At 38.0% G+C, this 17897-nt stretch overlaps 1 long non-coding RNA gene across 2 annotated transcripts in view; it reads right to left on the bottom strand.

Moving 5' to 3' along the window:
- Nucleotides 1-12198: 12198 nt before the first annotated feature.
- Nucleotides 12199-17897, bottom strand: part of LOC123603192 — a 53489-nt gene continuing 47790 nt past the window's right edge. Inside the window, exon 4 of one of the 2 annotated variants that reach the window (XR_006714775.1) lies at nucleotides 12199-13151. This is a non-coding gene — a long non-coding RNA (uncharacterized LOC123603192). The remainder of the gene's footprint in view (nucleotides 13152-17897) is intronic. The other variant, XR_006714774.1, reaches the window with a different exon arrangement.

Here is a 17897-nt window from a genome sequence, read left to right on the forward strand (position 1 = left end):
CCCACATTGGGTATAGAGATTACTTAAAATAAAATATTAAATAAATACAAATCAAAAGCATGTAAAATTTTGTCCCAGACTTCTTCCTTGTAAAATTGGAGTTTTTGTTTTTTTTTTTTAAGGTTGTATTAATGTTTTTCACAGGACCACTATTGGCATTTTGGATGGGACAGTTCTCTATTTTTATATTTTTAATTAAAGTTTTTATTTTCAGATATAGATTGACACACAGTTGTAAAAAATAACAGAGAGATCCCTTATACCCCACCCCAGTTGTGATATTGTACTATAATTTTGGTAACATCCTACAAAATTATAGTATAGTATCACAACTAGGGTATTGACATTGATACAATCAAGATACAGAACATTTCCATCAGCAGGAGAATCCCTCCTGTTACCCTTATATAGTTCCCACCCATCCCACCCCCTTTCCTAACCTTTGACAACCACAAATCCATTCTTCATTTCTAGAATTTTGTTCACTTAAGAATGTTTTATAAATGGGACTCAATAGTATATAAGCCATTTTTTTTGAGATTGGCTTTTGTTTCACTCAGCATATTCTCTGGAGATTAATCTAGACTGCTGTGCATATTCGGTAGTTCATTCCTTTTTATTGCTGAGTGTTACTCCCACTGTATGGATATAATAACACAGTTTAACAACTCACCTGTCAAAGAGCATCTGGTTGTTTTCAGTTTGGTACCATTATGAGTTAAGCAACTCTGGGGTGCCTGGGTGGCTCAGTTGGTTATGCATCCGACTCTGGATTTCAGCTCAGATCATGATCTCACAGTTTGTGAGTTCAAGCCCTGAGTCTGGTTCTGCACTAACAGTGCAGAGCCTGCTTGGGATTCTCTTTCTCTGCCCCTCCCCTTCTCGTGCTTGGTCTCTCTCTCTCTTTCAGAATAAATAAACGAACTTTAAAAAAAAGGAGTTAAGCAGCTCTGAAATTTGTGTGAAGTTTTTGTTTGAACATTTTCATTTCTCTTAATTTTCATTAAGTTTTCATTTCTCTGGGAGTGCCTGAGTGGCTCAGTTTGTTAAGCATCCGACTTCTTCCCAGGTTGAGCCCCACGTGAGGCTCTGTGCTGAGAGCTCAGAGCCTGAAGCCTGCTTCGGATTCTGTCTCCCTCTCTCTCTGCCCCTCCCCCACTCGGTCACTCGCACTCGCACGCTCGCGCGCGCGCGCTCTCTCTCTCTTTCAAAAATAAATGAACATAAAAAAGAATCTTAATTTTTTTTTTCATTTTTCTAGGACAAATGTCCAGGAGTGCAATTGCTGGATCACATGATAGTTGCATACTTCGTTTAAAAAAAAAAAAAAAAAAATTGGTTCTTCAGTATTCAGTACTGTATGAACCAATTCAGTACATTGGTTCTTCATGTATTTTGCCCACTTTCTAATTGGTTTGTATTTTACAGTTAAATTTAAGACTTCTTTATATATTCTAGATACTAGTCCTCTGATACGTGGTTTGCAAATACTTTATCAGAGTTAGTAACTTCTCTTTTCATGTTCCCTTGGTGTTTCAAAGAGCAAAAGATTTTAATGTTGATGAAATCCAATTTATCAATCTTCCCTTTTATAAACTGTGTTATTTGATGTCAAGCTTAAGACCTCTACCTAGCCCTAGGTCGCAAGGATTTTCTCTTATTTTTTTTTTCCTGAAATTACTATGGTTTTATATTTAAGTTTGTGACCCATTTTAAGTTACTTTTTGCATGAAGTGTGAGAATTAGGTTGATGCCCCTTTTTTCTTTTTCTTTTTCTTTTTCTTTTTTTTTTTTTGACAAATGTTCAATAGCTCCAGCCCCATTTATTGAAAAGACTATCTTTTCTCTACTGAATTGTTTCTTATACCTTCGTCAAAAATCAGTTGTGTGAGTCTATTTCTTTGTTCTTTATTGATCTACATAGACCAGTCCATCAATACTACGCAGTCTTGATTATGTAGCTACATGATAAAACTTAATGTTGAGGGGCGCCTGGGTGACTCAGTCAATTAAGCATCCAACTCTTGATTTCAGCTTAGGTCATGATCTCAGTTTGTGAGTTCAAGCCTCATATCTGGTTCCATGCTGACAGTGTGGAACCTGCTTGGGATTCTCTCTCTCCGCCCCTCCCTCTCCTTTCCTCTCTCTTTCTCTGTCTCTCTCAAAATAAATAGATAAACAAACAAAAAAAAAACCAAAAAACAAAAACAAAAGCAAAATTTAACATTGAGACAAGTGATTCCTCTTACTTTATTCTACTTTTTCAAGATTGTTTTAGCTCTTCTAGTTCCTCTGCCTTTCCATATAAATTGTAGAAGAATCTTATCTGTATCTACAAAAAAAAAAAAAAAAAAAAAAAAAGAATCTTGTTGGGATTTTAGTAGTAATTGCATTAAACCTGTATATCAATTTGGAGAGAATGGACATCTTTACTTTGAGTCTTCCAATTCATGAACATCATATGTCTTTCCTTTTCTTTATGTCCTTTTTCCTTCAGCAGTTTGTAGTTTTTAGTATATAAGTCTTGTACACATTTTGTTAGACTTACACCTATGTAATTCATGTTTTTGGAGTGATTATAAATGCACTGTATTTTTAATTTTGGTAACTACTGTTGCTAGTATACATAAATGCAACTGATTTTTGTATGTTTACCTTTTATCCTCAAACTTTGCTGAAGTCATTGATTAGTCTGGATGTTTTCTTTGGAGATTCCTTGGGATTTCTATGCAGACAATTATGTTATATGAAATAGAGACATTTTTATTTCTTCCTTCATGATTTTTTGCTTTCTATTTCTTTTTCATGCCTGTTGCATTTACAGAACTACGTTGATTAAGAGTGATTAAAGCAGACATCTTCACTTGTTCCCAGTCTTTGGAGGAAAGCATTTAGGCTTTCTGTAGGTTTCTTCATCAATTGAGGAAGTTCTCCTCTATTCCTATTTTTGTGATTTTAATCATGAGTATTGTATTTTTTCAAATGATTTTTCTGCACTAATTATTATGATCATGTGATTTTTCTTCTTTAACCTGTTAATATAGTACATTATATTCATTTCATATATTGAGACAGCCTTGCATTCCTGGGATAAATCCCACTTGGTCATGATGTATAATTATTTTTATATGTTCCTGAATTCTATTTGCTAATATTTTGTTAAAGGTTTTTGGGTTTGTATTCATGAGGGATATCGGTGTATAGTTTTTTTGTTTTGTTTTGTTTTTTTATATACTGTCTCTTCTGGTTTGGGGAGTAGGATAGTACTTGCTTCATAAAATGAAATAGGAAGTGTTCCCTTCTACTTCCTAGAATAGATTATGGAGGACTGATGTTAATTTTTCTTTAAAAGTTTGATTTCCATTTGGGCCTGGAAATATTTTTTTGGAAGTCTTAAAGTTATAATAAAGTGAGAAGACACAACTTACCAATATCAGAAATGAAAAAAGGGATATAATTACAGACTCTGAAGACACCAAAGAGATAATAAGGGAATATTATGAAAGATTCTATGCACATAAATTTGACAGCTTAGATGAAATGGACCAGTTCCTCTAAAAGCAGAAACTACCCCAATTCACCCAATGTGAAATAGACAATTCAAATAGCCCTACTAGGGATATTGAATTTATAATTTACAAACGTCAAGTCCAAAATGGTCTTTGATTTATTTTGAGATAATTTTTGTATATGGTGTAAGGTAAGGGTCCAATTTAATTCTTTTGTACACGGATGTTCAGTTTTCCCACCACCATTTGTTGAAAAGACTGTACCTCCAACATTGCAGGATCATGGCACCCCACCGAAGATCAACTGATCGTATATGCATCAGTTTCTGGGTTCTTTCTTCTGTTTCATTGATCTACATGTCTTTCCTTCTGCCAGTTTCACAGGGTTTTGATTACTGTGGCTTTGTAGTAAATTTTGACATTATGAAGTGCAAGTCCTCCAATTTTGGTCTTGTTTTTTGTCTATTTGGGGTTCCTTATGATGCCACATGGATTTTAGGATGGATTTTTCTATGTCTGCAAAAATAGTAAAGAAGCATATAAAAAGATAGTCAACATAATTAATCATGAGAAATGCAAATCAAAACCACAATGAGATATCATCTCACATTTATTAGGATGGCTGCTATCAAAAAAATAGGGAAATAAGTGTTGGCAAAAATGTGGAGAAATTGGAAAGTGGAACCCTTACACACTGTTGGTGACAGGTTGTAAAATGGTGCAACCACTGTGGAAAACAGTGCAGTGGGTCCTTAAAAAATTAAAAATAGATCTTCTATGTGATCCAGTAATCCTACTTTTGGGTGTCCAAGAGAACTGAAAGCAGGGTCTTGGAGAGATATTTACCACGTTCATAGCAGCACTGCTCACAATAGCTGAGAGGCGGAAGCAACCGAAATGTCCATGGATGGATGAAAGAATAAAGAAACTGTAATATATACATACAAAGACATATTATTCGGGCTGAAAAAAGGGAAGGAAATGCCATCACATACTACAACATGGATGAACCTTGAGAACATTGTGCTAAGTAAAATAAACCAATCCCAAGAACACAAATACTGTATGATTCCACTTTATAAGCTATCTGAAGTAGCCAAATTTATAGAAACGGAAAGTAGAATGGTGGTTACCAGAGGCTGGGGAGAAGGAGAAAAGGAGAATAGTTCTTTAATGGGTGTATCAGTTTTGCAAGATGAAAAGTTCTGGAGATCTATTTCACAACATGAATATACTTAACACTTCTGAACTGTTTGCTTAAAAATGGTTATGTTGTGTGTTTTTTACCACAGTAAAAATATTAGCATATCAAATTTATCAAGTACCTTAAAAATAATAACACTATCACCAACAATTATTTATTCTATAGGATTGTGTCACATTTGAAAATGTAGTAATATAATCCATAATACTATTTTACCTTAAGGGGAAAAACTACATGATCACCATGATGGATGACAAGAAAAAAATCTTTAATAAAACTCAATAAATGTATCCAATAAAAACCTCCTACTTGAATAAGAATAGCAGGGTACTGGGGAGCCTGGGTGGCTCAGTTAAGTGTCCAACTTCAGCTCAGGTAGTGATCCACAGTTCATGGGTTCGAGCCTGGAGTCAGGCTCTGTGCGGACAGCTCAGAGCCTGGAGCCTGCTTCGGATTCTGTGTCTCCCTCTCTCTCTGCCCCTCCCCCGCTCATGCTCTGTCTCTCTCTCTCTCTCTGTCAAAAATAAATAAACATTAAAAAAATTAAAAAATAAAATTGGGATCATAATATATTATTATCCTGCAATATATTTTCTAAACTTAACAAAATAACATGGATTGAGTTCCAGGTTGCTACTAGAGATTTACCTTATTCTTTTTTAATGACTGCACAGTATTTCTTTTTTTTTTTTTAATGTTTATTTATTTTTGAGAGAGACAGAGAGAGAGAGAGTGCAAGCAGGGGAGGGGCAGAGGGAGAAGGAGACAGAATCTGAAGCAGGCTTCAGTCTCTGAGCTGTCATTACAGAGCCAGACGCTGGGCTCAAACTCACAAACTGTGAGATCATGACCTGAGGCAAAGTCAGACACTTAACCTACTGAGCCACCCAGGTGCCCCATGGTTACACAGTATATCATAGCATAAATATACTATAATTCACCTAACTATATTCTACTAATGAGTTTTAAGTTGTTTTAGTTTTTTTACTATTAAAAAAGTGCTTCAATGAAACCTTTATACATACATCTTTGTTCACTTGTGAAAGATAGTCTTTTCAAATTGAAATTGCTAGGTCAAAGGATATGCAATTTAACATTTTTCACAGATACTCTCAAGTTATCCTTTAAAAATTCTTCCCAGTTACAGGGTTTGAAAGCATCCATCTATCCATATTCTCATCAACAAAGATATATTATAAAATCTTGCAGTTTTGCCCATCTGGCAGATACAGGAAAAAACAAAGTCATGGATGTGAGGGCGATCTTGGCTGTGACATCTGTCACCCCATTGATCGCCAGGGTTAATTCAAGTGATCTGGCTGGCTAGATGTGTGTCCCCTTCCTCCCTCACTGTTCCATGTGCGTCCCTCCAGAAGCTGCACTTTTGGTTGAAGAGGATGACCTTCCCCAACGGATGAGGACTGTTCTCTAGTCAAGAGTATATATACGCTGCTGCGCTCCCCTGCTAGAACCTCCAAACAAGCTCTCAAGGTCTATTTGTAGGAGAACGTAGGGTATTCAAGCTTCCAAGACTCGAGACACATCCAAATGAGGTGCTGCATGTGGCAGTCTGCCTTCTAAAAAAGAAAAAAAATTCATTATTTGCATTATTTGTGGATTATATGATCACCTACTTGGAAAAAAAAAATTGCCTGAGTAATGTTTAGACCAGAGAGCTGGGTGTGTTTGAAGGAAAACACTCTCATACCTGGAGGAAGTATATATTATACTCTAGAAGGCAGTATTTCAGTATGAGTCAAAAACACTAAAAATATGCATCACATCTGATCGAGCAATCAAAATCCAGGATTTCTTTCCAAGGGAAATAAGGAAATATACCAAGATTTAGCTACAATAATTTTTACTGAAGCATGGTTTATAGCTATGAAAAACTGAAAACAACCTAAATGTCCAACAAGGGACTAGTTATATAAATGATGGTTCATTCATACAGTCATACACAGCACATCTATTAGTAGTTATATTGTAGATTAAAGTTTGTTGACAATTTCATATTTTCATATTATACTGCTCAATGAAAAATATCTTAAAACTGCATATCAATATGATACCAATATAAACATAGATTCTTCTAAATTACCCATCAATTTATTTTGTTCAAAGTTTGTCTAAAGGTAAATCATTTATTTTTTAACATTTTTATGTATTTTTGGGAGACAGAGAAGTAGTGGGAGAGGGGCAGAGAGAGAGGGAGACACAGAATCCGAAGCAGGTTCCAGGCTCTGAGCCGTCAACGCAGAGCCTGATGGGGGCTAGAACTCATGAACTGTGAGATCACGACCTGAGCTTAATCGACTGAGCTTACCTTAATAATCAAGGTAAATTGTTTTTGAAGGCCAACCCAAAACATCAATCCAATGTAAGCTTAGCACCTGACATCCCAGCTAAGTTACCAGGAGTGAATGCAAATATAAAACTTGGAGATAATCCTGACATAAAAATAAATGCCTGTTTGGGGAACTTACAGTGAGACTTCTTAATGAAATTAAGGGCTATTTGAATAACCTCTCTCTATCTGTTCACAAAGATCACAAGCTCTGCCAAGGTATCTCAGGATTGTTTTAAGCGCCCCTGGGGACTCTGGGAACCCTGGGAACCCCATATTGTGCCTGTCATTTAGATGCTTATCCACTGGTTGGAAGAATCCAAACAAGATGCTTTCAGCCAAACATTGCAGTGTCCCCAGCAAAAAGGAGGGCCAGTGTTTCCTCTGTGACAATTCCCTGTTTTCCCAAACCATGAATCAGCCTCATTGTCCCACCCGTTTCTTTGCATCATTTATTTTGTTCATCAAAGTTAATGGCAAAGGCAGGAACATGGCAAAAAAAAAAAAAAAAAAAAAAAAAACCCACACAACAACAACAAAAAACTGAGACTCTGGGCAGGGAGGAGAACACAAGGCCACAGTATTTAGTTCTGCCTATAAAGAAAGAGTCAGGATTTCACAGAGGCTGCTTCAGAAAAATGGCTGGAAATGTGTCAGAAGGCTAATTTCACAGAGAGCATCTAATTTACAAAATAATACTTGGCAGTTGATCAGCATTTTTCATCCAAAGGTAAAGGGGTCTCCAAATGTAAATGTATAAAACCTTTCTGGGCACTACATCATGTCAGACTTTTCTTTCCTTCCTCCACTCACTGCCTTCCCTCCCACCCTACTTTTTTTCTTCCTCCTCCTTCCTACTCCTTCCCAGTGGGAAACAAATGATAATTCGACCTGGATAACACTCTCCATTTCCTCATTGTATAAGCTGATGCTCACTCAGTTGGCCCAAACCTTTCATGCAATTTACATTATAAAGAATAAAGGGTGGGGGGATTTTTTCTCCCAGTTATAGCACCCATTGTCCCAAAAGTCAGCTCTGTTTTTAGATGCCCATTAACCAGTTCAAGGTCATATCTTCCTACTCCCTGATAATTTACCACTGTTGTACTAGTTAGGATTCTTTGGTTATAAGTAGCTTAAGAAAAAAAGGGGCAACTTTTAAAGGATAGGGAGAGGTGCTTTCACAGCACCAAAGGACAGGTGTGCAGTGAAGCCACCGAGATAGTCTGAAACCAAAAACAGTAAAGCTGGGTAAACCCTACTTCTCCTCCTAAAGAAGTAAACCCTACTTCTCCCTCCCTACTTCATTCCTTTTCTCTCTGTGTATTTGTTTTTCTCTCTGCGTATCTGCCTTAATTTCTTCTCTGATTCACGTGACAGACGGAATATGGCTGCAGTGCATCTCCCAGTGCATAAGTTAAAATTCCAGCCAACAGCAGGCTGATGATCTGTTTCTCAGTCCAATCCTACATTCTCCAAAGAAACAATCTAATTATCACCCTGAGCGACATGTCCACCCCTGGTACAAACAGCCCTGGGCACAAAGACAGAATCAGGTGGTAGCACAATGGCTCCCAAGAGCCCATGCCAATGATGTGATGTGTGAGTATGCTTCCCAAAGAGAGGGGGATTGTAGGGGGCTGAAGAAATGACCAAAACATGAACCAAATCTGTTTATTGCTTTAATATTTGGACTATTTGGCTACAAATTGTTTCTTGATGAAGCTCAGTAATATTTTAAAGAAAAGATTTCTGATTGCATTTTTATAGAATAAAGTTTGCATGACTATGGCCAGTTCACATAGCAGGGTTGAGATATGTGACCCCTCCTTATGGGTGGTCCAAATGACCATCCTTACACCAAATATCTTAGCCTTTCCAGTTTTCAAAGACTGATAAACTCAAAATTAAGCAATGAGTATTGACTTTTGCTTCCAGTGTTCCTGAGTAACTGGGAAGAGCTGTGGGAATACCTTGGATCTTGGAAAAGGCAGCTCAGTGTTTATTGATGGTTGATAATGTATTGAACGTAGCACCAAAAGCTTTGTCATCTCGGTCAAACACAGTTTCTCTGGGCCTCTTCATTGTAATTGTTGATTGTGGTTCAAAATGAGGTCATAGAATCAAAAGCACTGTGTAAGCTATGAAGAATAGTACAAGTATCACCTGTATATCTCCAAGCCTCATCAGATTTTGGTACAAATGAGAAGAGATTTGTTACAACATAACATGGTAGTTAAGAACAGGTTGGTTTCAGGGCATCTGGGTGGCTCACCTGGTTAAGCATCCGACTCTTGATTTCGGATCAGGTCATGATGTTATGGTCATGGGATCAAGCCCTTGTGGGGCTTCATGCAGAGCTTGGAGCCTGCTTGGAACTCTCTCTCTCCCTTTCTCTCTGCCCCGCCCCCTGCTCATGCTTGCTCTCTCTCTCTTTCTCTGTCTCTCTCAAACAAACAAATAAATAGGTTGATTTCAATAAATTGTGCAAAAAAAAAAAAAAAAAAAAAAAGAACCTTGATACATACCTTGTACCATATACAAAAATGAACTTGAAATAAATCATAGACCTAAATGTAAACCTAAAACAATAAGCCTTCTGGAATAAAATAGAGGAGAAAATATTTGTGATTTAAAGTTAGGCAAAACTTCATAAATAAGAAACAAAAAGCACCGGGGCACCTGGGTGGCTCAGTCTGTTAAGCGTACAACTGGCTCAGGTCATGATGTCATGATTCGTGAGTTCAAGCCCAACACTGGGCTCTCTGCTGTCAGGGCAGAACCTGCTTTGGATCCTCTGATCCCTCACTCTCTGCCCTTCCCCTGCTCATGCTCTCTCTCAAAAATAAATAAACACTAAAAAAAGAAACAAAAAGCATGAACTATAAAAGAAAAAATGATGTTAGATTTATTAAAATGAAAACTTCTGCCCTTGAAGAAACACTTAAGAAAATGAAAAGACAAGACACAGAATGGAAAAACATATTTGCAAAACACACATCTGATAAAAAGATATGTATACGGAATATATAAAGAACTTCAATACTCAACAATATGGAAACAACCCAACTCAAAAATGGGAAAAAGATTTGAATAGACACTTCACCAAGTAAGATGGTAAGTAAGTAGCATATAGAAAAAATTTTAACATCATTAGCCATTAGGGATATAAAGGATGAAAGCTATAATGAAATACCACATCACATACCTATTAAAATGGCTAAAATGAAAGTAAATTAACACTACCAAATGTCATAGTGGATACAGAACAAATGAAACTCTCATACATGCTGGTAGGAATGCAAAGCTGGTAGTTTCTCACAAAACAGATAGGCAGTTTAAAGTAGTTAAGCATACACTTGCCATACAACCCAGAAGTCCTGCTCTGACTTATTTATTTGGAGAAATTAGAGCACAGGTGTGCAGAGTGAACTACGGGAAAATATCTACAGCAGCATGATTCATTATTGCCATAAACTAAAGACAAACCAAATATCCATCTACTGGTGAATTGGATAAACACATGTGGTACATCCATACAAGAGAGTACTGTTGCCTAGTAAAAGGAGCGAATTTTGGGAGCACCTGGGGGGCTCAGTCGGTTGAGCCTCCGACTCTTGATTTTGACAGCACAGAGCCTGCTTAAGATTATCCCTCTCCCTCTGGCCTTTTCTCCCACTTGCACTCTTTCTCTCTAAAACTTAAAAAAAATTTTTTTAATTAAAAAAAATTAAAGGAGCAAATTATTGATACACCAACATAGATGACTCTCAGATCAACTGTGCTGAATGAAAGAAGCCAGGCTCCAATGATTCCATTTGTATGACATTCTGGGAAAGTCAAAGTATAGGAAAAGAAATTAGATCAGCAGCTGACAGGTGTATGAGCTTGGTATAGACTACAGAGGGATCTTTTTGGGGTAATGGTACTGTTCTATCCCTTGATGTGGTGGTAGTTACACGATTCATGTGTTGGAAAATGCTCATAAAATTGTACACCTAAAAATTGAATTTTACTGAGTGTAAATTATTCCTTAATAAACCTGACTTTTTATTTATTTATTTATTTATTTATTTAAATTTTTTTTTCAACGTTTATTTATTTTTGGGACAGAGAGAGACAGAGCATGAACGGGGGAGGGGCAGAGAGAGAGGGAGACACAGAATCGGAAACAGGCTCCAGGCTCTGAGCCATCAGCCCAGAGCCTGACGCCGGGCTCGAACTCCCGGACTGAGAGATCGTGACCTGGCTGAAGTCGGACGCTTAACCGACTGCGCCACCCAGGTGCCCCCTGACTTTTTTTTTTTAAATGTTTATTTATTTTGAGAGAGACAGAGAGAAAGAGAGAATGCATGCAAGCGGGGGTGGGGCAGAAAGAGAGAGAATCCCAAGGATGCTCTGTGTTGTCAGCACAGAGCCCAACTCAGGGCTCATTCTCATGACCCTGGGATCATGGCCTGAGTCAAAATCAACAGTTGGATGCCGAACAACTGAGCCACCCAAGTGCCCCTAAAACTTGACTTTTATAAATGGAACAAGAGAGCGCCTGGGTGGCTCCGTTGATTGAGCTGGACTTTGGCTCCGATCATGATCTCACAGTTCAGTTCCAGAGTTTGAGCTCCGAATCTAGCTCTTTGCTGTGCTATCACCACAGAGCCTACTTCAGATCCTGTCCCTACCTCTCTCTGCCCTTCCCCTGCTTGCGTTTTCTCTCTCTCAAAAATAAAAAAACTTTTTTCTTGTAAATCAAGTTTGTTAGGGTGCCTGGGTGGCTCAGTAGGTTAAGTGTCTGACTCTTGATCTCAGCTCAGGTCATGATCTCCCAGTTGGTGAGTTGGAGCCCTGCATCAGGCTCTACTCCGAAGGTGCAGAGTCTGCTTGGGATTCTGTCTCTCCTTCTCTCTGTCCTTCCCCTGCTTGTGTGCTCTCTTTCTCTCTCGCGCAAAATAAGCAATAAATAAACATTAAAAAATTAAAACATTTAAAAAATAAATAAATAAAAATCAAGTTCGTTAAAAAAAAAAAACCACAGTTAACCGTAGAATTAGCATATGGTCTAGTGGTTCTACCTCTAGGTACATACCCAAAAGGAGTGAAAGCAGGGACTCAAACAGACATAGCAGCGTTACTCACATTAGCCAAAAGGCAGAAACAATCCAGATGTCCATCAAAAGATAAATGGATCGACAAAATGTGGTGTTTACATACAATGGCATATCATTCAACCATAAAAAGGAAGGAAATTCTGATACAAGCCACTATACAACATGGGTGAGCCTTGAAAACATGCTAAATAAAGTAAGCTACTTGCAAAAAGGACAAATATTGTATGATTCTATTTACATGAGTTACCTAGAATGGGCAAATTGATAGAGACAGGAAGTAGAGTAGTGGTCACGGGGTGGGGGAGGGGGAGGGAAAGAGGAATGGGAGTTATTGTTTACTGGGTACATAGTTTCTTTTTGGTGTGATGAAAAAGTTCTGGAAGTGAAAAGTGGCGATGGTTGTACAACATGGTGAATGTACTTCGTGCCACTGAATTGTTCACTTAAAAACGGTTTAAGTGGTAAATTTTATGTTATCTCTATTTTACTACTGCCTCTAAAAAAGAGCACAGGTGGAGCTGGGTTTGAATTTGGGCTTTGCCATGTACCAGCTGTGATTCCTTGGGTAAGTTATGCAAACCCACTTGGATATGTTAGAGTAGCCAGGTTGTGCTACAGCTAAAACCAAAGCAACAAAACAAAACACCAAAATATTGGTAGCACAATAAAGATTTCTTTCTTATTTACATTGTATATCTGATATGCAATATGGATGGTGGAAGACATGGGGGGCTCTGCTCTGAAATACTCTCAAAGTACCAGGTTGATGGAAGCTCCACCACCCTGTGCATTACCTCATCTGGACACCACCCTTCTAGGCACCATGCAGGGAAGGAGAAGAGTGGGAGAATCATGCACAGGCTTTACTTTGCCAGCACCTCCGGTCCCACCCAACTGCAAGGGGCTGGGACATGCGGGAGAGCAGGTAGAACTTTGGATGAGCAATGCTGTCTCAGTCATACTTCTCAGTGCTTCGATTTCCTCATCTAGAAAATAAGCATAGGAATTTAAAAAATTACGGCATAATTGGCACATAACATTATATTAATTCCAGGTGCAACAACATAATGATACAATATTTGCATAACTACAGGAAAATTTTAATCTCAGGTTGTTTTGAGGATAAAATGATATGATATGTGTAAAGCACTTAGTATACATAGTGAACATTCATTAAGATATTATGTTTCAAGGGGAGCCTGGGTGGTTCTGTCGGTGGTTAAGCGTCTGACTTTGGCTCAGGTCATGATCTCCTGCTTCGTGGGTTCGAGCCCCACATCGGACTCTGTGCTGACAGCTCAGAGCCTGGAGCCTGCTTCGGATTCTGTGTCTCCCTCTCTCTCTGCCCCTCCCCCACTCATTCTCTCTCTCTCTCTCTCTCTCTCTCTCTCTCAAAAATAAACATGAAAAAAATTTTTTAACAGTTATGTTACAAAAAAACTAAAAATAGGACTACCATACAACCCAGCAATCTCATTTCATACCCAGAATGAAATGAAAGCAGATGATCGAAAAGATATCTGCACACCTATGTTCATTGCAGCATTATTCACAATAGCCAAGATTTGCAAACAACCTAAGTGTCCATCAAAGATGAATGGATAAAGATGTGGTTCATATATACACAATGACATACTATTCACCATAAGAGAAAAGGAAATCCTGCTAGTTGCAACATGCAGAGAGCTTGAGAACATTATGCTGAATGAGATAAGACAGAGGAAGACAAATACCGCATGATATCCTACATTTGTGAAATGTTAAACAACAGCAAAAACCCTCAGAAAGAGTGGAATGGTGTTTACTAGAGACTGAGGGGTAGGGGAAAGGGCAAGATGTTGTTCAAGGGTACGTACTTGCAACTAGTAGATAAATAAATCCCAGAGATCGAACACACAGTATGATACACAAAGCTGTATTATCAATGTTAAATTTGCTAAGAGCCTAGATCTTAATGTCCCCACCACTAGAAGAAACACTTATGTGACGCAATAGAGGTTATTAGCTGAGAACGGCAATCATTGCAATTTCAACTATGAAATCAGTATGTTGTGTACCTTAAACTTACAAAATATTATATGCCAATCGTATCTCAATTTAAAAAGTGTTATGTTCTGGGGAGCCTGGGTGGCTCAGTCGGTTAAGCGTCTGATTCTTGATTTCAGCTCAGATCTCAATCTCACGAATCATCAGGCTCTGCACTGACAGTGGGAGCCTGCCCGGGATTCTCTCTCCCTCTCTCTGCTCCTCCTCCACTCGCTGAGCACAAGCTGTCTCTTTCTCAAAATAAATAAATAAACTTAAAAAAAAAAAAAAAAAAAGGAAAAAGGGTTATGTTCCATCCAGCTCCATAATTTTATCCTGAGGATCTGGATCTGCTTTGAAAGTGTCTGCTATTGGCCTCCAGATATACGTAAGCAACCATTTGCCTCTGTCTCAGCAACGCTGTGTTTTAGTCAGAGCTCTTTTGGGTTTTCAGAACATCTCCCCCTCTGTTTATTTGTAATCTCTTTTTTGCTTGTTTATTTGTTAATATTCTTGGTGCATTTTTCTACTGCTGTATCTACCTTTTCCTTGTTGATTAGTAACAGATTATTAACCATTGGTCTATTGCATATGTTGCAAATATTTCTCCCAGTTTGTCATTTGTATATTAACTTTGAATGTGGTGAGATTTGGCATAAAGACATTTTTATGTTTGGGGTTATTTTTGTTTGTTTGTTTGTTTGTTTGTTTTTTTGTAGTCTGAACTACTATCTTTTCCTTCATGTTTTCCACCCTTAGGGTCATATTTAGAAAGTCTTCCTGCTCCCCCAGATTATAATAATGCTCAATTTATTTTCTTTCTGGAATGTTTATGGTTTCACTTTGCACATTACTTTGCATGTGGTATGAGGTAGAAATAGTAATAGCTAACATTTATGAGGCACATTTTATGTGACAGGCACCATGTTTTTATTTTTCAACACCCATTACTTTTTTTAATCCTCACAATGATGTACTTGTTTTTATTACTTTGTTTTTAAATCTGGGCAAAATGAAGTTTAGGGAGGTTAAGTATCTTGTCTGCAGCTACACAGCTAAACAGTGGCAAAACTGGCATTCAAACCCTACGTCTATCTAGTTACACATCTTAATTATCACGGTATATATTTTCTACACTTGATTTTAGCCAAAAGGCCGAGAAGCAATTATCGCTGTATCTATTTTCTAATTCCCTCCCCCAAAATCATTAGCCAATTTTGCAAATATATTTTGCTGTGAAATTCAGCATCTCCCTCACCGATGGGAATGCCACTCTTACCACCAAGTTTTTGCTAAGTTCTTGGGTCTATTTCCTCCCTTTATGTCCTTTCTATTGATTGTCCTGTCCATCCTTGTGCCAGTAACATACTCTTATGGTGACTGCTGCATTATTTATACATTGTACTATCTGGGAGGCCAACTCATTACTAGATGCTCTTCTTTCCCAAGGTTTTCTGATCTTTTCTTCACTATTTATTCTTTTGGAAAAATTTTAGAATTATGTTGCCAAGTCTGCAAGAAATTCCACTGAGAGTTTTGCTGAAAATAGCGGGGGCTGGGGAGGCCTTTCATGATGAGAGTAGAGTTCATCAGATTCCTCAGTTCATAGTACACATGGTCTGTGTAAGGCATGTTAGCCCTCCCTTATTCTTAACATTAACCCACAGTTACGTGTTTGAAATGCGCCTCTGGATGTGTTAATGTATGTCTATATTCTCGTAAAATACATACGGCTGTTTTGTGCAGATGTTTAAATTGACAGAATAGTAATGGTCTAAGGATGGTTTTGTTTTATTTGTTTGCCCAATACTGTTTTTATGACCTGCTCATGCTGCTGCATGTACAGCTAGTTCACAGGTCCACGGCTGAAGAGCACAGGACGCACCCCAGTAGTTCACTAGTGACAGACACCTTGGATGTCCCCAAATCCTCCTTTTCACAACAGAGCTGCAGCGAATATCCTTGTATGTGATCCCTTATAGACCTGGAAACTCTCTGAAGTACATACCCTGGATTGGGACTGCTGGTTGTTGATTCTGCATCTTTGACGTCTTCAATTCTGCCAGATTTCCTTCCAGAATATCTGTACCAGTTTGTACTCCCATAATGACACGGGAGGATTTTCATTTCTCTGATTCTCCCCATCACTTACTGTTTTTTAACTCTCCAATTTTTGGCCCTGATAGGTGTAAAACGATATCTCATTGTTTTAACTTGCATTCATTGATTACCAAGGGAGTTTGAACATCTCTTCTTATTCTTGTGAATTATTTGCATTTCCCCATCTGTGAGGTACCCATTACTCTAGTAACCCATTACTTTAGTGGGTTTCCTGTGTGTGTGTGTGTGTGTGTGTGTGTGTGTGTTAACTGTTTTTTATTTTAAGTACAATTACTCCTCAATGTGGGGCTTGAACTCATGACCCCAAGATCAAGAGTCACACACTGTACTGACCAAGCCAGCCAGGCACCCCTTTTCGTGTTCTTTTAGCTGTCACATATAGATATTCAATTCCCTGGAGTAGTAGGTAATAGGAATCATACTTTATTTTTCTCCAAATACTGAGACAGTTTTCCTGATAACATCTACTGGAAATTCATCCTTTCCATATTGACTTGTGGTGTCGTCTTTATCTGATATCAAATTCTTATAGATATATGGGTCTGTTTCTGAGCTCTCAACTCTGTTGCTCTGGTTGATGCATCCATTCCTGTAGCATTGCCATTCTGGTTTTACGACTATTATAGCATATCATAAAATGTGATTGAGACAATCCCCTCTTGTTGCTTTGTCTCTAAAATTAATTTAGGTATTCTAGCAAGAATACGTTTGTTCAATTTCTCAAAAAATTCGGATGGAATTTTGGTTTGGTTAGAATTGCATTTAATTTATAGGTAAATTTTGGGAGAATTGACTTTTAAAGTAGTAAAAGTCCATAAATTTTAAAATAAAATAAAACTAGGGGCTCTGGCTGGCTCAGTCAGAGGAGTGTGTGACTCTTGATTGCAGGGTCATGAGTTCAAGCCCCACATGGGATGTAGAGACTACTTAAATAAAACTTAAAAAATAAAATAAAATAAAATAAAATAAAGGGGTGCCTGGGTGGCTCCGTCAGTTGAGTGTCCTATTTTTGATTTTGCTCAGGTCATGATCTCACAGTTCGTGGGATTGAGCCCCGTGTCTGGCTCAGCCCTAACAGCACAGAGCCTGCTTGGGATTCTTTCTCTTCTTTGTGTGTCCTTCCCTCTGCTCTCTCTCTTTCTCTCTCTCCCTCAAAATAAATAAACTAAACTGAACTAAAATAAAATAAAATAAAATAAAATAAAATAAAATAATAAGGTTCATAACAAAGTTCAGCTGTTCCTCGCTCTATCCCTCCCTGACCCTAAGTTCCATTCCCCAGAAACTACCACTTGTATCTTCTTAGCTCCTTCTTCTGCTATGTCTCTCTATACCTCTAAACAAGATATTTACACTGTCATTTTTAAGTATTCCTATTTAAAAATTTTTTTTTAATGTTTATTTATTTTTGAGAGAGAGAGACAGACCATGAGTGGGGTAAGGGCAGAGAGAGAGAGGGAGACACAGGATCCAAAGAAGGCTCCAGGCTCCATGCTGTCAGCACAGAGCCTGATGCAGGGCTCGAACTCACAAACTGCGAGATTGTGACCTGAGCCAAAGTCAGACACTTAACCGACTGAGCCACC

This window comes from Leopardus geoffroyi, chromosome E1 (assembly GCF_018350155.1).
Source record: "Leopardus geoffroyi isolate Oge1 chromosome E1, O.geoffroyi_Oge1_pat1.0, whole genome shotgun sequence".
Taxonomy (NCBI): Eukaryota; Metazoa; Chordata; class Mammalia; order Carnivora; family Felidae; genus Leopardus; species Leopardus geoffroyi.